The sequence below is a fragment of the Cavia porcellus genome, unplaced genomic scaffold (genome assembly GCF_034190915.1).
Source record: "Cavia porcellus strain 051 isolate PalLab524CR breed Dunkin Hartley unplaced genomic scaffold, mCavPor4.1 scaffold_5, whole genome shotgun sequence".
Lineage (NCBI taxonomy): Eukaryota > Metazoa > Chordata > Mammalia > Rodentia > Caviidae > Cavia > Cavia porcellus.
In genome coordinates, this window is record NW_026947488.1 from 68,833,067 (window position 1) to 68,847,201 (window position 14,135).

The window sequence follows — 14,135 nt, forward strand, 5'->3', positions numbered from 1 at the left end:
GAGACAAAAAACTATTGCTAAGAAAGAAAATAAATCAAGGAGAGAAAAGGAATTGAACAGTGGGGAGCCATACATTTTAGGCAGAAAAAGCAAAGTTCTTTAGGGAACATCTGACCAGATTCCTGAATAAATGAGAAAACCAATCATTAAAGTTCTCCAGAGAAAGGTATAAGATACAGCAAGAGGAGAGGCCTTCAAAGCAGAAGGAGAGTGTGTGGCTAGGGCAATGTTGGGGAGATAGTGGTATTAGATGAGGCCAGGCAAAAGGGAATGTAGGCCCATATGCCAAGATAAGGACATTGGGCCATACTCTAGAAATTATGTAACTGTAACTATTGAAAGTTTTGAGTTTTGGAGTAACATATAAGGTATAATAATTTATATAACAGAATTATCACTATGGCTTTCATTTGGAGGCTGGATGGTAGGGTAATGCTATTTAGAAGCTGCTTCTATTTAGAAGCTGCTTCTATTTAGAAGCAGCCAGATGTTTAGAAAAACTATTATGTTCTGAAAGTTAAGACAAGAGAAAATGGTGAGTTTAGAGAGTTAGCAATCAAGGTTTTAAGAAGTATTTGGACACCAGATAGATTCTAAAAGTAAATTCAAGAGTTTCTTACTGATAAGTTGGATGTAGGATGCAAAGGAGAGAAAAAAATGTCCTGGAATTTGGTCATCTTTTAAAAGAATGTTCTGGAATTTAGCTGACACACGAGTTCTGGTAGAGTCATAGGAAGTGTGAGGTATTTAATATTCATCCCAGTGGATCAGTCAGTAAGGCAGATATGCATATTGGGAGCTCAGAAAAGCAGATAATCAGCTATTCAGGGAGGTGTGTTTTTTCTTCCCCTCTAGTTTAACATATGAGACTGTTTTTAAACAAAGGGGAGTCATTCCCCTTCAAAGTCTTTCTCTTGAAGTTACACCTGTGACCTTCTAAACTGCACTGGCACCTTATGACTTATAATCCTTTATTACAGGAAATGTATACAAAAGGAATCATTGCTGCCTAAAATTTTATAAAATATTGAGATGCACTTATGAAATAATTGTGACTGGATATTTTATCAGATATTTCTGAACTATACATAAAGAAACAATTTTTCTCTTAAAGTTATTTATAATGTACTTTACTTTTCAAACAATCTGAATGCATTTTTAATAAGTGATCAATAAAAAGTAATTGTAAGCTACTTTACTTTTTAGAATGAAGTCAATACAAGCAACATATTTGGATAGGTTAAAAGAATTTTAATAAATGAAATATATTCTAGTATTCACTACAGTACATTGTGTTTGTACAGTTGTTAGTGTGTTGAGTTGCAGTAGAAAAAACACTTTAATTTTTTCAGTTTTCTCACTAGTTATGTATTTAAAGAACATAATGCTTTTCTCACTTTTATTCTGTTCTTTCACTTGTTTCTGTGGTGGTATTTATTTCTCTTGAGCTGTTTATGTGATTGAGTTCACTCTTTTTTCTCTCTCTTATAAAGTGCGGTATTTGAGGTGAAAGACTTAAAAGTTATCACTGACTGATGGAAAGAGAGAACAGCTGTAAAATATTTAGCTAAAGCACAAATAAATGACAGTTCACTCTTTAAAATTTACAGTGTAAGCAATATATAACTAGATGAGTGGCTAATGCATATTTGTTAAAAGTCTTAATTTGAACTAGTCAGCAAAGTGCTACTATTATTCAACATTTAGGGTATTGAGAAAATGTTGCATTAAGCTGTAATAGGATTCCCATTTTTACTCTTTATTTTCCATGAATTTTGGTTACAGTAGAAATAACACCATATACTGGATACTGATTTAAATTAAGGCACATGTGGGAATGGTATCATTCACTACTACTTTTATTTGTTTCTGTGCTGTAGTATAACATCACAGACTTGGAAACTTATAAAGAATGGATGTTCACTTTCTTACAGTTCTAGGGGCTAAAAAGTCCAAAAATCAATGTACCAGTAGGTTCAACTCAGTTGAGCACTATTCTCCAATCCCATAATGGCCCCTTGTTGCTGTATTCTACGGAAGGGAAGAATATTGGGTCCTCACATAGGAAAATGGTACAAAAGACACAGGTGAACTTCCTCCATTATTATACTGGTACCTAATCCCTTTCACAAAGGAGGTGCCCTCAAGGCTTAATCATCTGTGAAATGCTCTATTTCTTAATACTATCACATTGGCAAGTTTGAGAGGGTATATATTCAAAGCACTGCAGTCCCTTCTTTTCGACTTCTACTGATAAGAATTTGAGTTCCAGGACATTTCATTGTAAATACAGCATTGGAGTGATGTATCTATAAGCCAAAGAATGTCAAAGATTTCAAAAGACACAGGAGAATTTCCCTAGAAGTTTCAAGGAAGCCCAGCTAACACTTGAGTTTAGGCTTCTAGTCTACTAAACTGTGAAATGAAAGGTTTCAAAGCTAAGAAACTAATATGAATCAAGTTGTGAAATCTTTAAGTGAAAAAAATATTTTTTTCTCCTCAATAACACCTTTTTATTTAAAGGAATGAAAGAGTGAAGCAAGCTATGGAATCAAACAGCAAGTGGTCCTAGACCCAATGTTATAAGAATAATGGGTGATGACTTGATATCCAACAATGTTCTTTCAAATTTTAACACAGCCAAACACTTAAAAGACAAGTTACATTGCCCAAACTTCTAAAGTAGTATTTGATTTGGGCGAATGTAGTCCACATACTCCAAACAGATGGAGGAGAGGGACAAGAGAATTTTAAATAATGCCATAAGGAAACTCTTAAAGTAGTATAACATCCATCATTCTATCAACAATGATTTGGTTAAGGCTCAGATTTTAGTCCAGTTCAATAGAACTTTGAAATATATAGTGTGGTGTTACATTACTGCTCAAAATTATTTTAATTCATTGACATAATTCAGTACTTCATCACCAATGGCTAACAACAATCTGTACAAAAATATAAATATAGCCACAGATTCTTTAAGTAAAACTTGCCTCCTTAATTTTAACATGGAATCCAGATTGAAGAAAAGCATTTGAAAAGAATGTTTTAGGACACAGTAACAAGTGAGATACATTTAGTAACAGAAATAGTAACCAGGAGTTAGAACAAGTTCATACTTTAAAGATGATTTTGGAAAGGCATTGTGTCTGTTCTGTTTACAGAACAGAAAGTAGGTAAATAACAATGGTTTCTACATTGCACTATCCAGAAGCACTTCATTATCCATTCAACTGAAGTTTAATATATCTGATAGGTAGGATCTGACCAGACCTTCACCCAGGACATCAAGAAAACATCCTTGAAGATGCTAATTCATACTCACCAGAGGTAAAAATATGAGGTATCAATCAGATATACTGATAGCTAGGACAGAACAAATTATCACAGTTATCTTCTGTAGCCTCTTCAGAAATTTTTTTTAATTTTTGCTTTTAGCTTGCCAAGAAAGTGAGAAAACTGCCTGAGTTGCCAGAGCTAGAAATGGATATTATCACTTTATCACATCACTTGGGCAGAATCCAATCATGGGGCCATATTACTGCAGTGTGGGGAGTTAGGGTTGCTGTTTGCTACTGGTTGCTGATTTTTTTTTCCCTAGGAGTTTTACAAATTGTGAAATACATGTTTATTACTTCCTTTTATATCTGTATCTTCTTTTTTACATTCAGAATCTTGCTCAAGGCTACAGAAAATGACATGGTAACAAAATATCAAAATGATTCACTTGCTTTACGTTCTTTTATAGTAAAAGTCAGAATAACAATATTGATATCACTATTAAGTATGATTACTGAACATTAAAATATTTTTCCATATACTTTGGCCATACCTCACCTCCCCCTCATTATCATTTTTTGTTCCTTTGAAGTGGGTTCATAAAACAATATAGGAATCCAAGCAGCCCAACTGATAAATTTGCAAGTTTATCAGTCAGTGACCACCCGTAGACCCCTGTTTCAGAGTCAAAACGAGTGGCACTGAACTGGAAAGTTATAGAGCTTTTAAATCAGAAAACTGCAAAACCACACATCCTGTTGGATACTATTTAGCTAGAATCTTACTTGATTTTGGTTGACATCTGTATTCTGATTCTTTGTTGAGCAGGTTAATTTTTCTCTCTTGTGGGTATAGCTCATTATGCTTTTCCCATGAGATTTGTATCCTAAGCAATTTTACACTCTTCTGGGTCAAATACAGGGCACTAGTTAAATACAGGGCACAAGATAGCATTAGTTATGCCAAGCTATACCACTTTCAGATTATACAGATATGAAATACTATAACTTCTTTCCTTGTTATGGTTTGTGTTTGGATGTCTCCCCAAAGCCTCACGTGGTCAAGGCAGGCTTTCTGAAGGTGGCTGAATCTAGTTTGTGATTGCTTCATTGTCTATTGCAGGGATTATGTGAGTGCTACACCTTCCCTTGTTGTTGCATACAACATAAAAGAGGAAAACAGGCTTGCATCTCCCTTTTGCTCCTGTTGTTTTTGCTGTCTTCTGCCTCCTTGAAAGGTTGTCCCTCTGCCAGTTGCCATCCTGCTTTGGATCAGCTTATTAAGGGCTGAAACATCCATAAACTATGAGCTGAATAAACCCTTCCTGATTTGATTTTGGGCATTTGGTACTTTTTCTTGCCAAGAAAAGTAATTCACACACCCCTTAATTTTAATTTCTTATTTCTAAAACCAAGTGTATTTTTAATTCCCCATTCCAGTCCTTGGATTTACTCTCATTACTTTGATGTGTTTTTTTGGTAGATTGCTTCAGAAGCACTCATATGGAAAATGATTTCTGAGTGAACAGTTATAGATATCAGTTTGACCCTGCCATTTAGAATAACTTTGCTGGATATAAAATCTTTGGCTCAAATCTTCTTGAGTAGCTTAAGGAAATTAAATTTCTTAACACAATGATTTTAAAAAAAAACTTTTAGTACATGTTTGCAATACATAATCATTTTATTCATCACTGGATATTTGTATATGTACATAATATGTCTTAATTCTTATTTATCCTTTTGGTTCCCTTCTCCTCCCTCCATCTTCCTTCTCTATTTAGTTTGATTTTTTTCTCCAATTCTTACTTTTTTCTTTAAATATCTTTGTTTTCCTTCTTTCTCTCTCTTTCATCTCTGGTTCCCTTTCCTAGTTGAAAAAGCTCATCCTACTATTTAATAGTTATTCATACTTACTATTACTCATCCTACTTAATATTATTCACACAAGAAAAACAATGTGGCATTTCAACTTGTGTGACTAATTTGTTTCACTTAAAGAGTATGATTTTGAGATGTATCCCTTTTTTAAAAAAGTCTCAAATTTATCATTTTTGGTAGAATAGTACTGTGTTGTATACAAATACCACAATTTCTTTATCTGTTGGTGGGCATATGGGCTGTTTCCAAAATTTATTATAAATTTTGCTGCTATACACATGGATATGCATGGATCATTATAATGACTTAACTGCTTCAGGAAGACAGCTATCAGGGGAACATTTGAGTCAAATGAAACCTCTAGTTTTAATTTTTTGAGGATTCTTCATACTGCTTTCCATAGTGGTTGTACCAAATTTATACTTCTACTAACAATGGAGAAGGGTTCCTTTTTTGCTGCAGCTTCACCAGCATGTTATTGGTTGGTTTCTTGATGACAGTCATTCTTTCTGATGTGAGTTGCAACCTCAATTTTTTTTCCACATGTGCTATTTGCCCATGACATAGACACAGAATACTGGAATATAGCACAAGTTTAAAATTCACATAATATACAAAAGGCAAACAAAGAAACAGGCAGTGAAGTCAGAAATAAACTATTTTTTAATTTTAAAGAGAATAAAACCAAACCAAACCAAACAGAATAAAGCCAATCAACAACAACAAGAGCAATATAGGACCTCAAAACAAGATAATAGAAAATCAACAATGGCTACCAAAATGCCTCATGTTATCTTCAAAATAGCAGTCCATATTGTAAGATATAATATAATCAAATAAAACAGAATAAAACCAATTAAAAATAATAAAAGTGATACAGGACTTCAAAACAAGATAATAAGCACTAATACATCTTAAGCCAGATCAGCGACAGCCAAAATGGAAGCTAAGCCCCTCACTGTGAGCCATTTGGAATGAGGATAGGGGAGAACAAGGAAGGAAGCTAAGCCCCCATCCGTGAGCCACTGGGAGCACAGATTGGGGAGATTCAAGATGATGGAAGCCCCCTACCCGGGAGCTGTTCAATGTTGTTTTAATTTGCATCTCTCAAATGGCCAGCAATGTCCAGCATTTTCATGTACTTATTGGCTGTTTGTACTTCTTCATCTGTGAAGTGCTTACTCATTTCAGTTATCCATTTTTGGATTAGATCTTTATATTGAGGGGTGTAATATTTTTGAGTTCTTTATGTATTTTAGATAGTGCTCTTGAGTAGCTGGCAAAATTTTTTTCTCATTTTATAGTGGTCTCTTTCACTGTACAGCTTTTTAATTTGATGTGATTCAATTTGTTGAGGGTTTATAATATTTCTTGTGAAAACATGGTTTTGTTCATAAACTTTTTGCCTACACTGATGTCTTTGAAAATATTCCAACTTTCAGCACATTGTTTCTGTTTTTTTTTTTTTTTTCTTTTTTCTTTTTTTTTTTTTTTTTGTCTTTTTCCTTTTTTATTGGTACCAGGGATCAAACTCACGACTGCCTGCTTGCAAGGCAGGCGCTTATGCCGCTGAGCTAAATCCCCAGCCCCCCATTGTTTCTGTTTTAATATTTAGATCTTTGCTTCATTTCTATTTTAGTTTAGCGCATGGTGAGAGATATGGGTCTAGGTTCAATCTTCAACATGTATAAAGTCAGTTTTCCTGGCACCATTTGTTAAAGAGGCTATCTTTCCTTCAGCAAGGTGTTTGGGCCTATGTGAACAGGCAAGCTAAGTAAGCCTGGAGCTGTTTCTGCATCTTATCCAATAATTTTGATGCTTTTTATAAAAAGTGCCATTTTCTCTTAAGATTCTCAACGATTTTTTCTTTTTATTTTAAGTATATTAATTTTATTGGCATGTCTTGGTTCTGGTTATTCTTCTTAGCTGATATTTTCAAGTTATAGTGTGCTCTTTTAATGTACATTTCACAATAGTATTTTCAACAAATTTTATGTATCCTATTTTCTAGATAGTTTGAGACTCATTTATCCATCCTGAATCTTCCTATTCTGAATCTTTCCTATTCTGTCATTTTTATCTCAAATGTTTTGGCCTCTTGTTTTTTAAGAATTCCTTTTAACTTAGTGGTTTTTATAAAGCATTACTTATGTTTGATGTATGTGCACCAGTACAGTTTATAATAAGAATGGCTGCCGCAGGAAAAGTCACTGAAAGAAATCATGAAGTTCTATTTTTCAAAAGAATTGAAAACTTAACTGAAACATAAAGACTGGGCTAGTGTTGGGCGCAGGTGCTCAACATACCATACCCCACCCGGGACTAAGGACCACGCCAGCTTCCGCAATGCGCTACGTCCCTCTCCAAATTAGCCACCCCGTGCTCACTTCATATTCACCACAGCTGAGTATATTAGCCAGAGCCCGCGTCTCATTCCAGCCCTTCCTCCTCGTGGCATCCTGGTTGGCCACAGTCAGATATATAAGCCAGAACCCGCAACAATAAAGGGGGCAGTTCCTGTTACCACCTGAAGCGTCTCCTGTTTCATTGGGGCTGCGCTGGTCAGGCTAGTATCTGCAAGAACTGTGATTATTTCTTAAAAATACATATGCACGTAGATTTTATACTGGACTCGTTTTTTTCTTGTATCTTCCTGGCATTAGCACGAACCAATCATCAAATAAGATCTAATATTTGAATGCCTGTAATTAAACACGTTATTGTGAAAGGATTAAATAATTTTCAAAAGACTACAGTTTATCTTGGAATATCTGCATTAACATTTGTATTGATGACTCAAAAGCAATAAGGAGTAAAACTGTTAGCATGAATCAAATCCTTGTATTCTTCTTTCCACATACGTATTTTAAAAAAACAAAAGCTAGTTTCATTGAAGACTGCTTTTAAAAACTTGGTAAAAAACAATTACCTATTTTGAGGATGGATCCTTTTAACATTTAATGCAATGAATGAAAAGTACCCATAAATTACTTCTGTATAGTGAAGTATTATGCATTCAGAAAAGCTCTTGTGCAATTCATGTTGTAAGTTCAAATACCTAATTTTTGTCATAGCACGCTTTGGATTGAAAGAATAATAAAGTGATTATTTTGGTCATCTTCTTAGGTAAAAGGAAATAATTCTACTACTGGAAGGTAAATACTACAACAGAATTTAATGCTAGTGGTAAAACAAAAACAAAAATATAGGGCTGGAATAAATTCTTCTGACTCAGAAGCAAATTAAATTTCTCAGATCTGAAATTTATCCATTGGGGAAAGTGGTAGTGACAGTTCATATTTCATAAAAAGAATACAAAATAAATACAGTATTCAGTATGAAGTCAATATTTATGTAGAATAAGAAAAAGTATTTGAGGGTTTATAATTTAAATCCCTTTCTTCAAAAGTATCTTTACACAAACACTTTTGTTTTTTTAAACTGGGAATCGAACTCAGGACCTCGCACTTGTCAGGCAGGCACTGTGCCTCTAAGCTCTATCGCCAGCCCTAGAGAAATAGTTTTAAACTGAAACTTGGCTTTCCTTCTGCAACCAGAACCTAATACTCCCAGGAACTTCCTGACTTACAGGGTCCCATGAAAATGAGGGAACCTCAAGTTTAAGTGTCATTGCTTGAACAGCAACTCATTTCTACTCTCATGTGCATTATAGTGTGATTCTCATATTTCTCCATATGACATTCATGTCACCTTTCATGTTTCGTTGGTTTTATCACCACATTGCTGCATCAGTGTGCCAAAACTGTGCATTTTGTAGATTGGTTCATCTATTCTGCATTAACATTTTATTATCTTACACTGATTTGTTATGCAGTCCCCCTATCTGTTGGGTTAACTCCTGCAGCCCTATTCTTCAAGACAAAGGTAGAGCTATACGAATTTTCAGCTTGCCAATTTAATTTTTAAAAACCTGCTAGGTGTATGATAGAAATTATGTTGAATTATAAATTAGAATTTTTATATCATACGTCTTTACAATTTTAAACCTGCTAACCCTTGTACATAGTATATTCTTTAATTTTTTATGTTTTTCTTTAACTTGTGTCAGTAATAGTTTTAGGTTATGTTGAATAAGACATTACCACTGATTGTTTAACAACAAGAAATCTTAACTTCATAAAAAATCTTTTCACAAGAAAAAAATCCAAAATTGGTATTGCTGGATTATATATTGTAAACATTAGCTACACACTAAACTTTCAGTTATGGTTGCCTTTTATAATCTGTAGAGCCATTAGGTTGAAGATACTACGTTTTTTTATTTACATTCAGTACAGGTGCCAACCCATAAGAGAGATAAAAAAAATGTTAATTTACATAAATTTACACAATTATACTTGCCTTGGGTTAACGTTTGTAAAGATCTTACCAAGTGGGATCTCAATGAAAATGACAATTTTGCATATATTATTTTCTCTGCTGAACCACAGCAAACTGAATAAAGTTTAAAAACTACACTGAAAAATTTATTTCTCTCAATAACCTAGCCAATATGGAAAACTTACATTACATGATAATCTGAAATACAAATAATAAATTGTAACATTGCACTTGTATGTGAACTAATTTGCTTTATCTTAAACAAATCAGAAACAAATCTTAAACAAATCTGACTCAGTTATCACAAGCAAACTCATAGATTTGGAATGAGCTTGACAGTTTTGTTTTTATAAACAGTAGAGCCAACTATTTGAAACCAGAAAATGCCTCAACAGAGAGTTATTGGTATAAAACACAGTAAGTTTAGCAACAAAATCAGAGCTGCAAGTTCAATCTTCTAATATACATACATCAGATAATACTACTTAGAAGTATTTCTATTAATATTGTCAAGTGTTTACCTTGAAGGGAAATATCCCAGCATTTTGTGGGAAAATGACTGCTTAGAGCTTTTAAGTGGAAAGTGATAAACAGTATTATTCATATATTGATAGATAAGTACAGGTTTCAACAATTAAAGTTAGAAACAAAATTAAAATTAAATTTAAATAAAATTAAATTAAATTTAGATACAAAAACGTGCCACTGAAGGAAATGGACAGAAGAATTATACTCGCATCTTCCTCATCCTATTTCTCTCAGTCTCTCCCATGTCAGTAAGCAGTGCTGTGATCTGAATGCTTGTATCTCTCATAATTCATATGTTGAAGCCTAATCTCAATGTGATGGTACCTGGAGATAGAATGTTTGGGAAGTGAATAGCACCCTGATAAAAGAAATCTCATATTCTGTACTCCTGCCACGTGAAGACAGCCAAAAATATGCACATCTATGAATAAGGAAACACCAAATTTTACAAGAACTTTGATTACGGAGTTTACAGTCCCCAAAACTAAGAGAAATTTCTGTGTTTATAACTAATCTATGGAATTTTTGTTATAGTGACCTTCCCCCGCAAAGATTTAGACAAATGGTAATTTACAGTTGTTTGGTACTGTAGGCATGCAGTGATATTTAATGTTTCCTGTTTATATCAAATCTTGGGCAAATTTTTCTCACTTTGTCTTTAGAATACTATATATCCAAAATGTACAAGTTTTAACCCATAATTTCTAGGTGTATAATAATATATTTTTTTTTGTAACGGGTATAGAACTCACACAAGCAGGTGCTTGTGCTGCTGAGGTAAACTGATGGTCCTTTAATAACATTTAATCTGATACTAATACCATCATTTCTAGCTTGGATTATTGTAACATTAATCTTAAAGTGCATATCCTTTCAACTGTTTACTCATCTACCTAATAACTACTAATGGAACAACCATATATACCAGAAACTGTTCACGGGTACTTTAGAACAGAGGTAACTGAACTTTTACAAAAAATGTATCTCTTACCCATCCAGAAGCAGAATTTGTACACTGTAACAGAACACTGACTGAAAGGGCACAAAACAAAAGCAATAAGAGAAAATAATTCTAAAGATTACATGAGGAAACATTTTTCCAATCTCATAAATAAATGCACTCCAAAAAAATCTTGTATTTTATGCTTAATTATTCAAAATTGAGATATTTACGTTGTTTGACCAGCTATGCACTAACAGTACTAATAAAAAATTTTCCCCCAAAGTGACCTAACATTATAAACATGGTCACAACTGATGCAATAAATTTAAATATACACTTATTTTTTGATGTAAGTATGATAAACAATAACACTTTTATGCTTGAAACCCGACTACATCACACAATTCTGTAAGTCAAGGTTTCTCAATGGCACATTATTGACATTTTTGGAGAGAGAATTTCTTGTCAGGAGTTGCTCTGTACATTATAAGATTTTGTGCTGCATCTCTAGCCTCTTCTATAACTATACACCAGTAACACCTCACTCTCCTGTTTATGACAACAAAACAGTCTCCAGACACTACACTATGAAACTTCAACTACAAAAACATTGAGTATTGACATGTTATAATTCTGACAGATACATTTAAAGCAGTGATGTGATTGTAAAACATTTTTTGCTATTATTTAAATACATTATTTGCTATTATTTAAAATGTTTACATTATTTGCCATAATATAACGTTATCACATTATTTGCTATTATTTATCCTTTGTGAAATTATATTATTTACTATTATTTAAAATAATAGTCAAGAACTTTGGATAAGCCGATGATCAACTAGCCAAAAGCATCCTGTAGTTACGTGACATTAACATTCATAAACATTCAGCTACTGATGTTTCTCTAATCCCTCAGATGGTAATTCAGACCAGTGTTTATTTCATGTGATTCTCTAATTCCTTTGGAATAATCTATTAAATTCTTGATAAATGTCTAGGAAAGTTAGCTGAACATCAGAACTTTTAAACAAATGTAAGCTACTTGGACACAAAGTATGTATTTTGTCAAAATCTAACTTGTGCATACTAGTTAACTTTGCAAAAGATGCCTACATAATTTTAAGGCATAGTTTAATAACTTCAGTTTTCTTCGATACAGGGAGGTAGTCCCATCTTAATCCTGTTACTAGTTACCTGAAGTCCTATATAGTCTCTTACCATGCCCCCATTCTCTCAGCTTAATATTTACTGGCAAGACTAATCATTAATTCAAACATAAATATAAAATATACTGTACATAGCCCTTTGTTTTAAAACAAATATTACTAGTATTAATCAAACAGCTCTACAAAAGATACAGATAATATATGAGACGTAACAAATGTGCAGTTTAGTAATAACCTGAAAAGTTCACAATTCAGCAGCAGCACAACTGATTGGTCTCCAGACCAACCATACAAAACTCTTCAGAGGAAACCGTAATTTGAACTTTTGTTCCTGTCTTGCATGAAATTTTGGGATGCTTCAAGGCAAGTTAAAATCCTGCTAAATGTTGATAATGCCCTCAGTTGTGGCAGCTAGTTACTCTGTACCAGGCTTTAGTCTAAATCTTCCAATTTGCCTGTAATATGTTCATTTCTATGTTGAACATAACTGATCAAAGATTTTGTTTTTAATGTCTAAAGTCCTAGATCACAAAGGACAAAACAATCTTACTAGTCCTCACTAAGAGGGTGACTTAAAAGCAAAAAATACAGAAAACTCAGACAAATCAATCTGATAGTCTGGTACAGTTACTGCTCATTAAGTATGCAGAGGATTAACCTATACTTCTCAGCTACTATGGTCTTCCTGAATAATTGTTCAACTCCTAAAATCAACTCAGTGAAGACGCAGGTATTTAATAACGTTATCAGGAACCACCGGATCCATCGTTACTCATTTTACCTCTTCTAGCACTAAAAGTAAAAAGCATCACAATACAATACATCGCAGCTACCCCTAGACAGTATAGGCTTCTTGAAACTGGCAACAAAGCGCTTTAGCTCCGCACTGTCGAGTTATTTTTAAAATCTTGCGTGAATCCAAGCACCAGCCGGCTCTAGTCCCCATGGCTACCGCCAAGGCAACGCGTCAGAGCTGCCGAGTTGAGCGGAAGCCCTGCCGGGCGGGGGAGCCCGCCAGCCCCTCAGGGACCCTTTCCAGGCGGCACAGAGAATTCATTTCACCCGAAAGGAAACTGTTACAGGGCTTAGCTGACGAAGCAGGTGAGGAGCAACGGCAACCCTGCTCATCCCTGCTTTCTCGCGGAGATTACAGCGCGCAAGGCCACGCCAATTCTCCTTGATCTTGTTTTTCCTTTAAGTCTCGGGCTTATTCAGCAACTTCAAACGCCTCCACAGAAGAGCTACAGAGAACGCAGTCCACACACCTTCCTCGCGTCTTCCCGCTAGCTCCGCCTCCAGCTGCGAGGCGCGCGACCCGCGCCCCAGCTCTCCGCATAGCCCCGCCCGCTCGCTAGGACCCCGCCCACTCAGGCGCCAAGCACCCAGGCTCCGCCCCGCGCGCTCGGCTAAGAGGAAGGGGCGACAATAGATTTCTCCTCAGTTCTTTTCTTTCCCTGCCTTCTCCCTTTAGAAGGCCTTCCCACTATGACGACGCAACAGGCAGGGGCCAGGAAGACTCCACAACAACCAAATACTGTTATTAAATCTTTTCACCTCCAGAGATCGCGACTTCACCCCTCCCACAAACGCTCGAGCTCCGCCCTCACTGAGCATTCCCCCACCGCCACCCCCGCGCGCCCGCGCTTACGCTTCCCGGGCAGCGCGCGACGCCCTGGCTCCGCCTCGCCGGCCCGCCTCCGCCCCGCCCTCTCTCCTGAGAGCCATCGTGAACAAACAGGGGCGCGAGGCGTTAGGGCCGCGTGGGTTCATCCTTCCCACCTTCCTACACTGTTGCTACTTTGGGGAGTGAGACACTCCAGCTTCTTCCTCTTTCCCTTCTGCGAGTCCCTCCTTCCCTCTCCTCTTGGACCCCACTCGTCAGCGCCCGGCCAGCCCCGCTGCAGCTCTCGCGCCGAGAGCGAGCAGTGCGCGTGCGCGCTGCCGTCTGGTCCCCGCGCTCCGCCCCCCCTCCCCTATAACTTGGCTGGCTCGGAG

The 14,135-nt window shown here is 35.9% G+C and overlaps 1 protein-coding gene across 2 annotated transcripts in view; it reads right to left on the bottom strand.

Moving 5' to 3' along the window:
• The window catches only part of Slc9a9 (solute carrier family 9 member A9), a 691,893-nt gene extending 677,848 nt beyond the window's left edge, over nt 1-14,045 (bottom strand). Inside the window, exon 1 of one of the 2 annotated variants that reach the window (XM_013159812.3) lies at nt 13,920-14,045. The gene's annotated coding sequence lies outside the window, so the exon portion shown is untranslated. Of the gene's footprint in view, nt 1-13,788 lie in introns of both variants that reach the window. The other variant, XM_063249139.1, reaches the window with a different exon arrangement.
• Nucleotides 14,046-14,135: the final 90 nt, after the last annotated feature.